The sequence below is a fragment of the Biomphalaria glabrata genome, chromosome 2, assembly GCF_947242115.1.
Source record: "Biomphalaria glabrata chromosome 2, xgBioGlab47.1, whole genome shotgun sequence".
NCBI classification, from domain to species: Eukaryota; Metazoa; Mollusca; class Gastropoda; family Planorbidae; genus Biomphalaria; species Biomphalaria glabrata.
Window position 1 is genome coordinate 41,822,254 of NC_074712.1, and position 15,681 is coordinate 41,837,934.

The window sequence follows — 15,681 nt, forward strand, 5'->3', positions numbered from 1 at the left end:
GTGTTGAGCACCTTGCTGTACGGAAGTGAAACATGGTCAACCTACTCATGGCAGGAAAAAAAGCTGAATGTCTTCCACCTCCGATGCCTAAGGCGGATCTTTAAAATAAGGTGGCAAGATAAGATAACCAATGAGGAAGTGCTACATAGAGCAGGATGCCAGGATATCCGCTCTGTTATCAGCAGCAGACGCCTTGGCTGGCTTGGCCACGTTCGTAGAATGCCAGTAGGTCGACTTCCACAGGACATCCTGTATGGCGATCTAATAGAAGGCAGGAGAGCCGCTGGTCGCCCACTTTTACGTTATACGGATGTATGCAAACGCGACATGAAGCTCTTCAAAATCGACACTGGCAGCTGGGAAGAGGTGGCACTGGACAGATCCACATGGAGAGAGAGCATAAAGGAAGGGTCACAGATTGCAGATGTCATACACAACAGAAGCAGAAAGAAGGGTGAAAATGCAACGGCGCCTGGTGATTATATATTCCCAACCTGCGATCGCAGCTGTGTATCAAGGATTGGCCTCTTTAGTCACACAAGAAGTTGCAAAGGGAAAAGATCGTCTCTCGAGACGTAAAATGCCACAGAAAGAATCAATAGTGCTAATGTTACGTTGAAGATTATCTTGATCTATATCGCACTATCAATGATCGTGGTCGCCGAGGATTCAGAAATCATCAGTTGATAAGATGATCATCTAGAAGTTGCTAGTTGATAAGAGGATATCTAGAAGTTGCCAGTTGATAAGAGGATCATCTAGAAGTTACTAGTTGACAAGACGATCTAAGTATATTATTATATATTCAATGAAGAAACTTCTCTTCGTCTAAAACAAATACTTTAATTCAAAACTTGGAAAAGCTATTCACAAATAATTACAATGGTTAAATGTACTTGAATAGAATAAATGATCTACACACTAATATAATTATGTCTTCTTTCTTGACTTCTAACACTGGACTCTAGTAGCCTACATGTTCTCTCTAACACGTTCCACACAAGACTGGCGCTAATATCTCCAAGCTTACAAAGCTTGGGCGTTACCACGTGACCAACATCTCTCCGCTGCAAGGCCAACCAATAAATGCAGCTCAAAGTACAATAATTAATACCTCCAACTAATCACTTTCATCCCAAAACATAATTCTGCTGCGTGATGTAAAATTCCCGAGGTAGCTAAAATTCTGCCGACAAGCTAAATATAGACTAAGCGTACGTGACACTTTTATTAGATTTAACTTAAAATTGTCTAAAAGTCTTTTAAGAAGAAAGTCCTTTATCGAGATTAGTAAACGGAGAAGATTAGAAAATCGGAGAATGGGCATTCAAAACATTGGGCATTTGCGTAATTGTTCAACAAATCTCTAATTAACACTGTCCATTATAGCTCAACAACCCCGCTAATTAATAATGTCCATTACGTTGTTTAAATTCCATACTTTATCCAAGGTTGAATATTTATTTCTATCATTATAATTCTATAAATCATCAAAACTTTCTCCACAGATTAATATTTAAATATTTATACTTGGAGATTCCTCTACGCTCTATAAGATTTAGATATTTCTTCACCTTCGGGTGATGTATTATTTGAATATCATCATTCTTCGGAAGTCTTTGCTGGCTGTATTATTCAACCATTCTTTCAGCCTGTGTAGCTTGATCTCACTCTATGATCCACAGCTCGACACGTCCTTCTAGTCTCTGCATTAGAACCTCTTCTCACGCACCGCCTTTAACAACAACAGTTTGAAAAGAAAATACACACACAAACACACTCTTACATACATTGCTCTGTCTCTCTCTCTCTCTCTTTTTCTCTCACTCTCTATAACACACACACACTACTGCTGAAAGAAAAGACAAACGAGCTTTAATCAGTCCTAATGATTGCAGGCGTGGAATCGAGCCAGGGGGAGAAATCGATTTTTATATTACAAAGCAAAAAAAAAACGATATCGGGAATTTAATTTGTTGTCTAAGCATTGAGTGATTTACTTGAACCTCTGACCTTGTATTCTGTTCACTTCGGATTACGTGGTCTCGATATGTCGGGAAGTAATCGACACCTGCTGCCAGCCTTTGTTCAGCGTACTGTTTGCCTCTCAAGTCTAGGTGAACAAAAAACATAATCGATTCATTTTTCACGTTATTGGGAAATAATTGAATGTCCTCTAAAAAGAACAATTACAGTTTTGAGTCTAATTTGATATATATTATAAATTGTGGTTCAAACTGTAGTCCAAATTGTCTGATCTATTACATTCCTCATTCGGATCTATAATAGGGTTAGTATTCCACTTTATGCGCACTTAACTAATGGATTCAATTTAAAAAAAAAAAAATTCGTTTGTCTAAAATTTTAAACGGATATTTCATTGGGATGCTTGGGCAAGGGGAGGGGGCACTTCTTTAAGATCCAATACGGTTTAGGTGTCATACCATTGCCTCAACGCAGTCCACAGCTTGGCATTCAGGTAACTTACTTGGGGCTCGGTTTGAAAGGACAGATGGCAAAGATTGGTTTCTGGATGGAACAGCAAGAGAACTCTTATCAAAACGGGATACACATTGAAAACAAAATTCATTGTAGTCTCCTCAACGGTGTCCACTGAGGAAGATTCTAATGATGTGGCAGATCAGCAACACCACTGCCTTCTGACAGGTAGCGAGGTGTTCGAGGTCAGTTGTCAGTATGCTCTCGGTTGATATAATAACATGGTATATTGTTATTTTAAATAACTTCCATATTATTATCATTATTATGATTAGGTAGGTACTTTGTAATAAATGTAAAAGAATATTGCACAGCGTACTCTGCCACTGCCACTGACAGCGTTCATGTCTAACTCGTTCATTGACAACATGAAACAAGAAAGATTACAAGGAAAACATAAAAATAAACTTCCTAAAATCCTAAATGCTGCTCTAGTAAAATCACTTGGTAACATAAAAACCATACACGTTTGAGAAAAACATTCATACGAAAGCTTAAAATATTTTAGAAATAAAAAATAAAACACCCTCTGGGTCAGGATTTTGTGATTTTACTATTAATAAGTAGATACAAGACACTGATTACAAAGACAGCAGATACAAACATCATCTGTTCCCCTATAATTGAATCATTAAATACAATGTAACTATTCGATATAAACATTTATCCTGTAGCTTTTGGGTGAGTCTGGTTTTAATGTATAGATTTTGTTTTCTTTAGTTATAATCTTTTGTAAGGAGTAATACATACATTGTAAGGTATCAGCTAGCTTTTCAAAATGTATCTATGTATACTTCCTTGTTTCGAAAATATACCTAACTAAAGTTTCTCTTATTTTAGTAGCTAAAAGTTGACGCGAAGGTCACGAGACAAAGAAATAAAGCTGCATGTATTCCTATTCAGCCTTCCATTTAAAATACATGTATTCCTGGTCAAGACAATCGTATGCCTGTTCAATATACATATACTTCTGTTTATTTATACATGCATTATTGATTAATGTGTATGTATTTCTGTTCATAGTACGTATTCCTACTCCATCAACATGTATTCATATTCAACATACATGTATTTCTATTCAACACACATGTATTTCTATTCAACATACATGTATTACTATTCAACATACATGTACTTCCATTCAACATACATGTATTTCTATTCAACACACGTGTATTTCTATTCAACATACATGTATTTCTATTCAACATACATGTACTTCCATTCAACACACGTGTATTTCTATTCAACATACATGTATTTCTATTCAACATACATGTACTTCCATTCAACATACATGTATTTCTATTCAACATACATGTATTACTATTCAACATACATGTACTTCCATTCAACATACATGTATTTCTATTCAACACACGTGTATTTCTATTCAACATACATGTATTACTATTCAACATACATGTACTTCCATTCAACATACATGTACTTCTATTCAACATACATGTAATTCTATTCATCATATTTCCATGTCGTCAAGGAGAATGTAAAGAATACATCGTTGATCAATATAACTATTCTATTACGCCAGTTCGAAATCGCGAACTTAAATCCAGATCCTAATGCCCCAGACTTCTCCTGACACATGCCTTGACTTAACTTTTGATACCTCCAAAGTTTATCATGTTTTTCTCTCCCCACGCCCTGTACCAGGAACACTTAATCAGTTTTCAGGAGAGTTGGGAAGCTCCTCCAGCCCTCTGCACACATTGCTCTGTTTATTCACGTTTCCTGTCACGAGAACTAATTCGATTCCTTCCCTTTTCTTTCCTACCAAATATTCAATACATTCACTCAACAAGAAAAACTCAGCCAGTGTACACACATAGACATAAATAAATATAGACTGGAAAAGGGAAGTAACTTTATGTAACTTGAAAACATGTAAATCTATTGTTGTCGGATTTCCGAATTATGAAAAATTGCATGATCTTCACGCTGAGAGATTAAAAAAAAACACTAGTGAAAATATTGTAATACTTATATAGGTTATGGCTGAAATTGATATGAATACTTAACTTTTATACTGCTCATAAATGCTGTATAATAAAGTACACAAAATTGCAAGTCACAAATTTTCGTTTCATAAAACTCTTTAATCGGCCAGTCTATATTTATTTATTTCTATGTGTACACACGAACTTCTTTCGGAAGTTTGAAACAAAACAAAAAAAGTTTTTTACAGCCATAGGAATTTATGATCATATTCCATCTCTTAGACAAACACACATACACTGTAGATTCTAGAGCTAAGTCTTGATCTATTTCACGACAGATGTCCTTCTCGGAGAATTATGTTTGACTTTATAAAAATACATATATATATTTATAGCGCCGTGTGACATTAAACATTCAGCAACTTTAAAAATGAAAGATTAGCGTCTTCAAGAAAACATCAAAGTGAAATAAAATAGTGTACATATTAGTATAATGTATGAACAGATTGCACTTAACCCTTTGTTGAAGTTAGTTGGAAAGTTGATTTATTTTATAAAGTCACTGGTAAGTTTTTTAAAGGTATTCGCTGAGCTGTATGACTTATTTTAGATTTTGTTTTTCTTAAAGATTTGTGACGTCATGCGCTTTTGACAGTTCACGTGATTCGTAATGATTTTTAAAGTCGCAAAAGAAATTCAAATGGCATTGGCTTCAATTAGTTCACACCTTAGTCATAGCCAGAGTGAAAGTTTAGGAACTGTTTCTTTGGACAACCTTTCATTATTCTATCGAGCTGAAATTGTGCACACAGACTCGTTCTTCGTGACAATACATTTTATCTAAATAATTTAATTAAGTATTGAATAAATTGCAACATATTTATTTGTCGTTGAAGTATGCTATTTCATTTATGGGACTCGGAAGAACTAACAACTAAATTGTATTTCTCTTATTATGTAGTATCTGAAGTATCCGTTTTGCATATGACCGCCCCCATGCGAAAGTTAGGCACAATTTTGCTATTAATTTGAGTTGTTAAACAATTATACAAGGTGCAACAGAAAAATTTAGCTTACTATATTGATTAATATAAAACAAAAATTGATTTTTAATGTGTAAATATTGCTTGATATAACTGCAGAGTATCTAAAGTTAGATCTAGGTTTAGATTCATGATCCTAGCTTCAATAGTTCAAGTTCATTTCAATCTATACGTGGCCAATTAACACTACTGCTAATACTATAGTACACCAAACCAAAGAATTTTTTTTAACGAAATGTTTTAGTCTTGAGGAATAAGAGATTGGCCCTTTACAAAACAATTAGATCATTTGGATATTCTTTACAAGACATCAGTAAGGCCAGGTTCACATCTAACTTTACATTCACTTTCACCTATCCTTTGGTCTGCTGGACCGCTTGGGCACCACACAAGATCTGTTAACGTTTTTTCTCCATTATTTTCTGTCATTTGTCTTTGATAAAATTTCAGTCTGAAAATACTGAAACCTGCTTCTTTACCTGCGTGGGTGGACCACTTCGGGGGCCGATTTTCAGTTTGTGTTTTCACACAAACTGTCTTTGTAACCTTGTTGTTTTTTTGTAAGCTAGATGTGTTTAAATATCAGTTTATTTCCTTTCTTCTCAACTTGAACTTGTCTATATTGTAATAAATGTTCTATTTAGTTTTGATCACAAACAAGTTATTCAAGTTGTTTCAAGTTGAATGGCTTATATATTACGCCTTCATGGGGTCTACCAGAAGTTTGGTGCTACATGCCAACGAGCGGCTACAACAACAAGTATCGTGTGATTTGTAACTTAGTATTTAACTTTAGTAAATGTTCAAGGAGTTTTGAGCTTTGAGAAATTGTTTGGCCTATTAAGGATCGTTGAGGATAACAGTGAATTTTTATTGATCTGCTTTATATATGTGTGTAGGTGATCTAAATCTAGCAGCTTTCTTCCTAGACCCGTTTACGATCTATTCTAAATGATTTGTCCACTTAGAGTGAAACACATTTACATAGAAGTCTGTTCTATTTGTCTGCAACAACAGGCTTCCAGTTCTGAGTACATCTACACAAACATTTAGGTCTCTATAGAGAGATGGGTAGTGAGTGAGACCTACTCTTCAACATCATAAAAACACAAGACTCCTTTGAAACATCGATCATACAGCAACAGTGAGGCCCGTCAATGCCATCGATTGGCTCTATCCCACGTGTTTGTTTCATGGACAATCATTGCATCATTTAACATTGCATTCTGTGGCACGTGACCATGTTGGAAATCTGGAGATGGAAATTAATTGCAACACATTGTTGTTTGTTTTTGTTGTTTTTTTCTCATTCTGAAGCACAAAATGTCATTGTTTTAAATGTGTTTTATAAAGAATAAAGTTTTGTCTGTGAGGAGATTAAGATAGAACTAGCGTAGACTTTCACAAGGTCCCACGTGTACATGGTATATGTATATAGGTATATGTGGCCTACATATTTTGCCACACCCAATGCAGACAAAGCCATGTCTACTGCCGGGTCGATTTCATGTTCACGTTTTGACATCATTGCCTGCTTTTCCCTCGACATATGACACGTAAGTATCTCTAACACTAAAAGATGTACTTTCCGCGGAATAAAATTCAGTTGTGAATTTGTTTTTTCAGGGAGTAAGATTTATAATTCTTGTTGATTGAATTCTAGCATTTGATAACGTTGTCCTCTTACGTCACATTTTAGATTTAATACTGCCACAAAACCTTTTATTTTTAACGTTATCCATTTTGTTCTTTTAGTGTTTTATAAATTAACTTCTAATCACTTTGTCTTATTTCTTTCTGCCTCTCTTTTGTTGTGGACTGTGTTGCAACAAATTCGTAACATAGGATTAGCGAAGAAACTCAGAACTCAGTTTAAGCCATATGTCTATATCAATGAGTTTAGTTTATATACTTGAGTTTGGTTTATACACTCATATATGTTTCTAACAAAAAGATGTAATTCGCTCTCTGTTACAAATGGACACATGTTTACTACATTCAAAGTCTTCAATATATGGGCATTTTACAAAAGAGGCACTCAAATAAAATTATGTACTTTACTTCATTGAAAAAACTGTTGATGAAGTTTACAATACTTTTGACAAAGCTTCTATCAACTCACTCCATCTGTCTGGTACAAAGTTTGTACACGTTAGTTCTCCCACTTGCCATGCTAGGATCAAATTGAAAATGTACACAGTTATTCACTGCCCCAAACAAAACACGAATCAACTGAAAAATTGACCAATTATTTTATTAATTAGTCGTAATTAATAGATTTTTTTATTGAATTATAGAAAAACGCGCTAAGCTTAAAGTTAGATAAGCCTTGTGTAGGAACTTAAGAGGTAAGAATCGCAAAATAGCTAGAGTAAAATAAAAAAATAAACTGTAAATATAAAGATTATATCTAGGACCTATGTTGATGTAAAGATCTGATCAAAGACTGTATGTAAATTAATCAATGATAAGAAACTTTGTATAGGACTTGTTAACTAACGATGTCTTTATTATTATTCTCACAAATGATTTCCATTCTTCATATATTTATTGACTTACATAAAAAAAAAAAAATTCATGTGAAAAAAAAATGCAAAAGTAATAAACAAAAAAAAACTGCTTATATTTAAACGCACGAAATAGTAGAAAGTAGAAATTTTGTACAATAAATAATAATCGATGCAAATAAATGAATCAAACAAACAATAAACCAATACATTAATCAATTAATTAAAATTTACCAATTTTATATTATATAGAAAAGGGAGTTAAACATTGCAGTACAGATATCCGTTGATCAGTGATTTTGAAATTCTTCCCCTTAGGTAAACTGTGTTATATTTTTAAATTATATTGTATATACTGTTTGTTTAATTTATGACATTTTAAAATATAACTATTCCTGAACCATCATTTTAGTACGCTTATATAAGTCTATAGTTTTTATAACACAAAAGTTAGTCAAACATGCACTAGACGTCTAGTCATACAAAGTTATCTACTATGGTGAAATACAAAAAGACTACAATGTTTTTTTTTTATATACACCAAAAGTTTTCAATTATCTAGCCCATATTCAGTTGCATGTAAGTCTAAACTGATATATAACTATTAACAACTATCTCATTATTCACTATCCCGAGGTTTATCAGCCAGATTTGTGTAAAGCAAGCTGTAGGCCTATGTATAAAGATGAATCTGCCTTACGTCAGATGTGCTACACCAAACTGGCAGCTGTTAAATCGAATCACTTGTAAGTGAGCTCATCTGTTCTAATTTCCACACTATAACGACTCAGTTATCAGAGGTCGTGACGCCCCTGTCTTCTGCCCGGCGGCTCTGGTGCTGAGTCTCAAAGAAAGTTCTAGATAAAGTCAATACACGAGAAGTCTATGATGAATAGACGCTGGAGACAACGGGGCCAGTGTTATCTGAGTTCATAAGAGAGCTGGTTGCTACTTTTTTTTTTTCGTTGGCCAGATTTTTTTAAAGAGACAAGCCAAATATCTGTGTTGATGAAAAAAAAATCTATGACGTGTTACAACTCAAAAAAAAAATTATAACAACCTAAGCTACAACTTTTGTTGGAAGTTTCTTGTTTTTGTAGTCACGTGAGTAATAAGAACGACCGCTGACCGGCAAGCCTGGAACCAGTTCAGCGTGGGTCGTTTTCTTAGGACCGCCACATTACACTATTGATTGCAACGGGCAAATAGCGCCTCCCAAACAGGAAGAGGAGCGGCCATCATTGATTTCTTCATTTCCAAAGAAGAAATAGATTTTTAAAACTTGAGACACAAATTATATCTTTGTTTTAGTAGTTCAAAATAGAAGAATAGAAGTACCAGTCTACATGTGTTGGGGTATATTTGTTTAGTATCTAGAGCCTAGATGTGTGTGTATGTATAATTAAAACTTATTTATGTGCTTTGGATTATTGAAAAACAAAAGTTTTGCAAACATGTGTCAGAATATACTAGATTAAACTATGTGTTTTATATAACTATGGACAGACATTAGAATAGTTCTTTGTATTATGACATATCACATATAGGGAGATTATTTTGTTTACATTCAATGAAGTGCATTCATTTCGTAAACAGGAGGTGGGTGGAGCTCTAACTTCATGGTGTAGATACTAGATGTAAAAGTTGTTTTTTTCCGAGGGTCGTAATTAACAGACCTGGCTCGCTTAAACATTAGTCTCCCCTTTCCCCTCTCATATCTAGTTGTCGCTCTTTCTCTCTCTCTCTCTCTCTCTCTCTTTCTTTTTCCTTCTCTCTCTCTCTCTCTCTTTTATCTATCATTCACTATCTCTTTTTATCTCTCTTTCTTTCTTTCTCTCTCTCTCTATTTCACTCTCTCTCTCTTTCTCTGTCCGTCTTATTTTGCCTTTCTCTTTGTCTCTCTCTCTCTCTCTTTCTCTCTCTCTATTTCACTCTCTTTCTCTCTATCTTATTTTACTCTCTCTTTCTCTCTCTCTTTTTTACTTTTTTACTGTCTCTCTTTTTCTCTCTCTTATTTTACCCTCTCTTTCGTTTTCTCTCTTTCTCTCTCTCTTTCTCTTTCTCTTTTTATCTCCCTCTCTCTTTCTTTCTCTCTCTCTTTTTCCCTCCCCCCTCTCTTTCTTTTTCTCTCTCATTTTCTCTCTATTTGTCCACTACTGTTGATAAGTTTATCCATGGTTCAGATATGTCATGTCCTGCCCTATCTTGTCTCGTTAAAACAGATTTGTGTTCTTACAACCATTCCAAGAATGTGGCGATAATACTCGCACTACGTTTCCTTTCAGATCAACTTGAGAATTAAAGACCTGGAACGTGCTAACACACACGGCGCGCGGGCCTGGGAGAGAAACAACTTGCTTTCTGCTCCAAAGTGGATTAGTGATGTCAAGTGGGACGAGGGTTGCCTGTCCGAGGGCATCATGCCACCCCTGTGTCAGGGACCACTCTTTATGTTCTGAGGAGATGTTGGACTGACTTCAATCACGCACTGTGTCCAGGCGGCCAGAGGGAGTGCAACAATCTTAAGCGCTTTTACTCACTTCTGTTTTCTGACGTCATAGAGTGACTTCTGAAAGTAGAATGAACTTATATAGGTCCATTCAAGAGTAACGCAATATATCAGGATATTGGGGAACAAACGAAAACATAATCTTTAGGTAAGTGGATATGTATATATTTATGTGTTTATATATTATATATATCATTCAATATTCGTATTTCGCCTCCAGTAAATGAAATAGCAATATAGATATGTCCTCTCCATTTAGTAGTTCCCCTCAAGTACGCAAAATAGTATACAAGAGTTTATTATTTTTTATGAAAAATTTTCTTTAGTAGAAAGTAGTAGTAGATTGTATATATTTTGGAGAGTGTAAAGTTTTATAAAATATTGAAAGTTTAAATAAATAATTTTTATACCAAATTTAAGCTTACAAAGATTGCTTGAAATCTTTACCAACAAGAGGAATGCTTGTATCAAAGTAAAAGTAAGCAGAAATTTTGAAGTTTACAAGGTTTAGACATGCGCCCCTAGCAGTGTGTCAACCATGTTGGAAATTACCTTCTAGCAGTGTGTCAATCATGTAGGACATGTCCTCCTAGCAATCATGTAGGACATGTCCTCCTAGTAGTGTGTCAATTATGTAGGACATGTCCTCCTAGCTGTATGTCAATCATGTAGAGCATGTCTTCCTAGCAGTATACCATTCATGTACGACATATCCTCCTAGCAGTATATCAATCATGTAGGACATGTCCTCCTATGAGTATGTCATTCATGTAGGACATGTCCTCCTATGAGTATGTCATTCATGTAGGACATGTCCTCCTTGCAGTATTTCAATCATGTAGGACATGTTCTCCTAGCAGTATGTCAATCATGTAGGATATGTCCTTCTAGTAGTATGTCATTCATGTAGAACATATCCTCCTAGCAGTATGTCAATCATGTAGGACATGTCCTCCTAACCTTAAAACTCTTCAAGACATATTAGTGCAAGCAATCTTTTCAATATTCTAAATTGGAATAGTATTCTGTGACTCTCATAACGCTAGGGTGTTTGTGTAACTAGATCTATTATTGGAATGACTATAACGTATCACCCACAAGGTACTGGCGTCACAAAAGTTAACAAGTTTTTTTTTCTAGGTTAGAAAAAAAAACAAGTAAAAATATTTTTAAAAAACCTTTAAGAACAAAAATTTCTCCAATATGAAGTTGTTGACTATTGTGATTATTTTACTTCTAATAACTAAAGAATGATAAATTTAAACAAAAATTGAACATCTTTTACCCCGCACCTAATCGTGACCTCCGTGACCCTCCATATCGAAGGTGCCGCCCTAATCCGAATTATCCCTACCCACGAAAAAGTCCTGGTTAAGTGAATGTCTAAATCTGCCCACACTTCTGAGGCTATGTTTAGAGATCCAGACTTAGGAGATGTTTAGAGATCCAGACTTAGGAGATGTTTAGAGATCCAGACTTAGGAGATGTTTAGAGATCCAGACCTAGGAGATGCTTAGAGATCCAGACTTAGGAGATGTTTAGAGATCCAGACTTAGGAGATGTTTAGAGATCCAGACTTAGGAGATGTTTAGAGATCCAGACTTAGGAGATGTTTAGAGATCCAGACTTAGGAGATGTTTAGAGATCCAGACTTAGGAGATGTTTAGAGATCCAGACTTAGGAGATGTTTAGAGATCCAGACTTAGGAGATGTTTAGAGATCCAGACTTAGGAGATGTTTAGAGATCCAGACTTAGGAGATGTTTAGAGATCCAGACTTAGGAGATGCTTAGAGATCCAGACTTAGGAGATGTTTAGAGATCCAGACTTAGGAGATGTTTAGAGATCCAGACTTAGGAGATGTTTAGAGATCCAGACTTAGGAGATGTTTAGAGATGCAGACTTAGGAGATGTTTAGAGATCCAGACTTAGGAGATGTTTAGAGATCCAGACTTAGGAGATGTTTAGAGATCTAGACTTAGGAGATGTTTAGAGATCCAGACTTAGGAGATGTTTAGAGATCCAGACTTAGGAGATGTTTAGAGATCCAGACTTAGGAGATGTTTAGAGATCCAGACTTAGGAGATGTTTAGAGATCCAGACTTAGGAGATGTTTAGAGATCCAGACTGAGGAGATGTTTAGAGATCTAGACTTAGGAGATGTTTAGAGATCCAGACTTAGGAGATGTTTAGAGATCTAGACTTAGGAGATGTTTAGAGATCCAGACTTAGGAGATGTTTAGAGATCCAGACTTAGGAGATGTTTAGAGATCCAGACTTAGGAGATGTTTAGAGATCCAGACTTAGGAGATGTTTAGAGATCCAGACTTAGGAGATGTTTAGAGATCCAGACTTAGGAGATGTTTAGAGATCCAGACTTAGGAGATGTTTAGAGATCCAGACTTAGGAGATGTTTAGAGATCCAGAGATGTCGCACAAGACGTCAATGCTCCTGTGGGGCCGGAAAGTGCACGCTGGCCTCGATTAACCTGCCTTTCAGAGTGCTAGTAGTGCATGATGGGAAGTGTATTACGTGCATGCTGGGATAGTGTTACAACATAATTGCGTTTCCTTTCATTGTGCAATTATTTAGTTCAATCATTTAGAACCTTGTCTGAACTGTTCGTTAGACGCTCTGAATAGTAGCAACAACGTCAATGGCCTGACTTCATCACGTGTCATTCTGGTCTAAATGTGTCTCCTACGTCACATTTCATTCATAAGTCTTGACCCCTCGTGCTCCTCTCCTATATAAAGTTACAAAGTGAACAAAAAAAAAAAAAACTATTTCCGGAACAATTCCAGAACGAACAAAAGTGCTGTCACACTCGGCCACTTGACCCTTATCTAAGAGTGGCCAAAGTCGTGTGGCTAGTTCGTGAGGATATAGCTTAATTATATCGTAAGGACTCTCAGCACTTTGTCGGAACCTTTTGCTTATACAGTTGCATAAGAAGAAAGAATTCTTACTAATTTATTTCTTAGTGCGAGAAAATTTCTATAAAGAAATTCTCTTCTGTAATGTGGAAATTTTAATATAGAAATAAACGTAAAATTATGTTTTGGTGAGTAGCATAAGATATTAGAGAATGTTCAGTAATCTGTCATGAAAGTGTAGAGTATTTTGTTCAGGGTAGGATCTTAACTGAGGTGATACTATCAAGTCTTTTCATTTTTTCAGCATTAATTAACTTTATTTTTTTTTGTTTAAATTAAAACTTTGCAATATGTAGACGTCAATAAAAGATATTCACTAATACGTCTCTCTCTCTCTCTCTCTCTCTCTCTCTCTCTCTCTCTCTCTCTCTCTCTCTAGTGTTGAATCCTGGGTGAGGGGACTGGAATGCACTGGTCAGTGTGAAAGGTATTTAAACAGAAAAAAGATTTAACTTGAGGCTCTAAGACTTTACGTGTTACTGCACATCTTTATTTAGTCACACAAGAAAATGTAAAACACAATTTATTGCCGACACAAAGGGAATATAAACTCTACAAAATTATGATAAAAGATCTTAAGTTTGTAGCAATATTAGCGATTCACAGAGTGTTTAAAAAATGAAACAAAATGGTGACCAAGCTTTGAAATGAAAGAATTAGCATGTCGCATTGGAAACATTGCTTTCTTCCTATTGCAAATGTTTCTTTATAATTGTCATGAACAGAAAATGTTTTGTTCACTATATCTCTAGAGGGGAAATTCAACAACAACAAAGAACATAGACGGAGTCAAGTTGACCTTGTCAAGTGTAGAGCCTTTCTTTTTCCTCCATCCCTAAGTTGTGTCTTAATAGTTCTGTAAACAACTTTCAAGTCTGCTGCAATGAACGTGTGTCACAAAATTTGAACTTTTATCGACATTTGTTTTGGTTTACATTTTGATTTTGATGTGGCCCTGTGGCTCTGTGGCTCTTGTTCAAGTGAGTTTCTGGTAATCTCAATATGACTCTGTGGCTCTTGTTAGAGTGAGTTTCTGGTAATCTCAATGTGGCTCTGTGGCTCTTGTTCAAGTGAGTTTCTGGTAATTTCAATGTGGCTCTGTGGCTCTTGTTCAAGTGAGTTTCTGGTAATCTCAATGTGGCTCTGTGGCTCTTGTTCAAGTGAGTTTCTAGTATCTCAATGTGACTCTGTGGCTCTTGTTCAAGTGAGTTTCTGGTAATCTCAATGTGGCCCTGTGGCTCTTGTTCAAGTGAGTTTCTGGTAATCTCAATGTGGCTCTGTGGCTCTTGTTCAAGTGAGTTTCTAGTATCTCAATGTGACTCTGTGGCTCTTGTTCAAGTGAGTTTCTGGTAATCTCAATGTGACTCTGTGGCTCTTGTTCAAGTGAGTTTCTGGTAATCTCAATGTGGCTTTGTGGCTCTTGTTCAAGTGAGTTTCATTCTTACTCTACGTAGATGTTTTTGCACTGAGATTTGAAAGAATTATTTGAAAGAAAAATCTAGTTTGAATATATTACATAGAAACGCCTAGGACACATCCTCCAAGTGGCGTTTAGAAGTAACGTCAGTTATTTATAAGATTAAGATTTTGTCAAAACTCGTTTAGCTTGAATTTAACTTGTAAAAATTTTACTTAAATTTTGTTTTTAATTTAAAACAAGTAACATTTTTAAAAAATTGTTTTTGAATCAATTCTTTCTTTATGAAACTGACGGTGCTCTATAATTTCTCTTTTTTTTTTATTTCTGGTTGCTAGGAGTCTGTCCAGTGAGCTTTGCCAATCAATTTCTTGTATTACCGCCCAGCTCATTGCTACATAAGACGGTGCGCAAAATGTTCATGAACATCTATTAATTTCCATTATTTTTTTACTCTTTACTAATTACTAAATTTAAAAAAAAATTGAGTCGAGTGCGGGAATACCCGCAGAAGTAAATTTAGAATACAAAGAAACATGAGTTGAGTGCGGGAATACCCAGTGAGAGTTTGTTCAAAATAGCCTAACTTCATTTTAATTTGTACCCAGTGTTTAACTTTTTGAACCCTTGAATTTGTAAGCTACTACGAGGAATTGTACGAAAGAGTTCAAGTTTCTTTTTTAAATCATTCAGTTGGGCAAATGAAACTGTTTCTACAGCAAAAAGGGTGATGTGCAAACAAACTGTCTTTCTCTCACTTATGCAACATATCCTCTTAAGATTCAATTTTTAAAACCATTAATAAGATCCAA

At 35.3% G+C, this 15,681-nt stretch overlaps 1 protein-coding gene across 4 annotated transcripts in view; it reads left to right on the top strand.

The window, feature by feature from the left end:
- The window catches only part of LOC106079019 (high-affinity choline transporter 1-like), a 94,298-nt gene that overhangs the window by 27,657 nt on the left and 50,960 nt on the right, over window positions 1–15,681 (top strand). The window contains exons 1-2 of one of the 4 annotated variants that reach the window (XM_056020627.1): window positions 8,644–8,753; window positions 10,293–10,664. The gene's annotated coding sequence lies outside the window, so the exon portion shown is untranslated. Of the gene's footprint in view, window positions 1–8,643; window positions 8,754–9,131; window positions 9,364–10,292; window positions 10,665–13,395; window positions 13,581–15,681 lie in introns of those variants that run through there. The other 3 variants (XM_056020625.1, XM_056020626.1, XM_056020629.1) reach the window with 3 other exon arrangements.